At 28.3% G+C, this 3,643-nt stretch overlaps 1 long non-coding RNA gene across 1 annotated transcript; it reads right to left on the bottom strand.

The window, feature by feature from the left end:
- Window positions 1–511: 511 nt before the first annotated feature.
- Window positions 512–2,874, bottom strand: LOC134687556 (uncharacterized). Its single transcript, XR_010101776.1, has 2 exons — window positions 2,533–2,874; window positions 512–2,293 (listed from the first exon to the last, which is right to left on the bottom strand). It is a non-coding gene; the product is annotated as an uncharacterized LOC134687556 (long non-coding RNA).
- Between the last annotated feature and the right edge of the window lie 769 nt (window positions 2,875–3,643).

Raw genomic sequence — 3,643 nt, 5'->3', positions numbered from 1 at the left:
GATTAAACTTTATTTATGATAACTATTTACTATCTTTATTTCAGTTAAATTTATTTAAAAATAATTTACTTTAAATCTTAATACTTTTTAAATCATGACTTACCTATAAGTTTCAAAATTCAAACTTTGACGTCTCAAAGCAGAATTTCTACTTATATAGCAATTATTAAATTATTGTTATGCCAACGTGGCTTTCTTTGTCACGATTTGATTAGAAATTATCTACTATAGTTACTGTCCGAAATAAGGTCAAATGTAAATGTTACATATATGATAGAGAGGTCAATTTGACTTTAGTGATAATAAATAATCTTTACATGACCGGAGAACTGTTTGCATTATCTAACGGTATACATATTGATTAACAAAATCATTACTTTTCTCATTTAAATAAAATTTAATTATTAATTTTAACGTCAGCTATGTCCAAAATGTAGTTCAAATATCTGTCACAATACATCACTCTCCTTAGAAATTTTGGACTCCAAAATAAAATAAATAATAAAGAATATTTAAGAGAAATTGTGTAAAATTTTATGTTAACTATATTAATTTGAAAATGGATTTATAACTTTTAATTATTAATGTAAGTAAATAATCAATATCCATATTTAAACCTCAAAACAATATAGACAACAAACAATTGAGTGGCGAAACATTAATGGATGTTTAAACATATAGCATTTAGTATTTGATTTTAATCGATACAAATTTTGAACTTATTTTTAATATTTTTCTCTTTTTTTTTCTTTTTTTTTTCATTATTTAGATTCCTTAATCATACTATTCAATTGGTGTTTTCTTTTTCCTTTTTTTCTTTTTCTTTTTTAATTTAATTGATGTTATGATGATAAGATACTATTAAGTATCAATTATAAATCGTTGTTCTTTAAAGTTTGTTACCCACATGCTTACAAAAGAACGTTAATTTTTACAGTTGATGAAATGTAGTTATAAATATATGAAAAGTGTTTAAACAAAATGTTGCAAAAATATATGAAATATGATAAACTTGAATAAATCTTAAACAGAATTTGATTTTGCTTTTATCAGTCTCTAAGCTACTGTCTTATCATTTTGATGGCGTTCCTACTCCTGAGGTAACCCATTTGTCAATTGATTGTGGCGTCCCTGCTCCTGAGGTGACCCATGCATTTATTTTTTATGGCGTTCCTTCTTGTGAGGTAACCCATTATATCTATTATTCGTGGCGTCCCTGCTATTCAGGTAGCCTGAGCAATATGCTTGCCTACATATGTATATATTAAACTATTATAACTTTGATTTTTCCAAAATGTACAGTAAACGGCAACAAGAATTTGACTAACTTGTTCCTAATAGGTAACATACAAACAAGGATATTTACGTTACGTAACTCTTAATGAAGTTTGAACCTATTCTTAAAGACGACTGATTGCAAATATTAATATTGACATGCGTTTGAAATACAAACATTCAGTTCTAATTAACATTATTCTAAAAAGTTATTCAATGGATGATTTAAATGAATAAAATTTTACAACATTTTATGAAAAACATAATTTTATAACTTACATGTATTTAGACAGGTTTTTTAGAAAAGTTTTTCTTGAAATTTTAAGACATGAAACGCAATACGATTTGTGAAATGAAAATGAACATTTTGTTTCATAGCTAAAAATTTTAAAATTAAAAAATTAGATTTAAGAATAAGCTTTTTGACGTACTCACAGTTTCATGAAAATATATGTTTACAATTCAAATACACAATAATATAGATTTAATATTAATGTCACTGATGTTGATAAATGTTCACGTATAATAAAATGTTCTTTGATAATTAGCTGATGTCGTTGTTCAATGGTGTATTTTGATTATTCACAGATATATCATCTACTGGAAACATATAGAAATAAATAGTCCTAACGGTATTAAAATAATGTCCAACTGTAAATCTTCCATTCTAATTGTCGAAACACTGTATTAGTTTCTGGCATGCTTTAAGTTTAGATGTTAATGTAGGTGTCAGCTTTGAAAAGGTCGTCCACCATATATTGTAATAAAAAGAAGTTGAATATTCGGGGAGTGAAGCATGGTCTGTTTGATGTTCTTTGATCTTCGGACTCTCGACAACGAACTACATGTGTGAGAGTGGGTTCTGGAATCTTACATTTTGTGGGAGAACTAGTCGTGGACAACTGGATCGGGGAACTAGCTGGGAACAATGCCTTGGATGGTACATGGCATTACTGCCGCTGTAAAGGCAGTCCGGACGTTGTTGCCGATGTAGAGGCAGGCCGGGATCGACTGACACCTATAAGTTTCAAAATTCAAACTTTTTTTTTTAATAAAATAAATAAAAACAAAAATAATACAAAACAGTTACAAACAACAATAAAGTAAAACAAATACTTTCCATTATTTCCCTAACAGAAAACAATAAATACTTTGATTAAACTTTATTTATGATAACTATTTACTATCTTTATTTCAGTTAAATTTATTTAAAAATAATTTACTTTAAATCTTAATACTTTTTAAATCATGACTTACCTATAAGTTTCAAAATTCAAACTTTGACGTCTCAAAGCAGAATTTCTACTTATATAGCAATTATTAAATTATTGTTATGCCAACGTGGCTTTCTTTGTCACGATTTGATTAGAAATTATCTACTATAGTTACTGTCCGAAATAAGGTCAAATGTAAATGTTACATATATGATAGAGAGGTCAATTTGACTTTAGTGATAATAAATAATCTTTACATGACCGGAGAACTGTTTGCATTATCTAACGGTATACATATTGATTAACAAAATCATTACTTTTCTCATTTAAATAAAATTTAATTATTAATTTTAACGTCAGCTATGTCCAAAATGTAGTTCAAATATCTGTCACAATAGTTCTCTTTTGCAGTTTATCTCCGTTAAGCATCTCTTTTGAAGTTTATTTCCGTTTAGTTCTCTTTTGCAGTTTATCTCCGTTAAGCATCTCTTTTGAAGTTTATTTCCGTTTAGTTCTCTTTTGCAGTTTATCTCCGTTAAGCATCTCTTTTGAAGTTTATCTCCGTTAAGTTCTCTTTTGCAGTTTATCTCCGAAGTAAACCAATCAGTACCACTTTTTTCCTGTTTACAAGTTGAAGTAACAATATCGACTCAAATTACCAAAACAATCAATAGAAACACCAAATAGATTTCATGTCTCTCCAAAAATATTCCCTATGCAGATGGAATAGATGCATGCAAAGAAGTCTGTGATTCACGACTAGTTAGATATCCACCTTCTTGATCCCTGGTCAAAATGCGCAAGTTGGTACGTAAGAAGAAAAATAACTCCATAATATGCCAACATATTTATGTGCAAATTAGATAAACCTCTTTTTGAATCCTCAATCGAAAAACTATTTTCTTTAATGAGAATCACTGCACTAGAGGCATTACAGTAGCATTTAATCCAACTTATAAATTTATGGTCAAAGCCGTAAAACTGCAAAGCCTCTAGTATAAAAAAAAACCCGAACTGTGTCAAAAGCCTTTCAAAATCGACTTAAAGTAAAAGTTGTTTCCAACCATCTTCCATCGAATCTAGTACATTTGCCTATTTACATACCTTTAAGAAAACTTTTCATGTTTGACTAATTATGTTGACCAAGAAATTTT

Source organism: Mytilus trossulus, chromosome 10 (genome assembly GCF_036588685.1).
Source record: "Mytilus trossulus isolate FHL-02 chromosome 10, PNRI_Mtr1.1.1.hap1, whole genome shotgun sequence".
Lineage (NCBI taxonomy): Eukaryota > Metazoa > Mollusca > Bivalvia > Mytilida > Mytilidae > Mytilus > Mytilus trossulus.
Note: the sequence above shows the minus strand (reverse complement) of the source record. Positions and strands in the feature narration are given on the sequence as shown.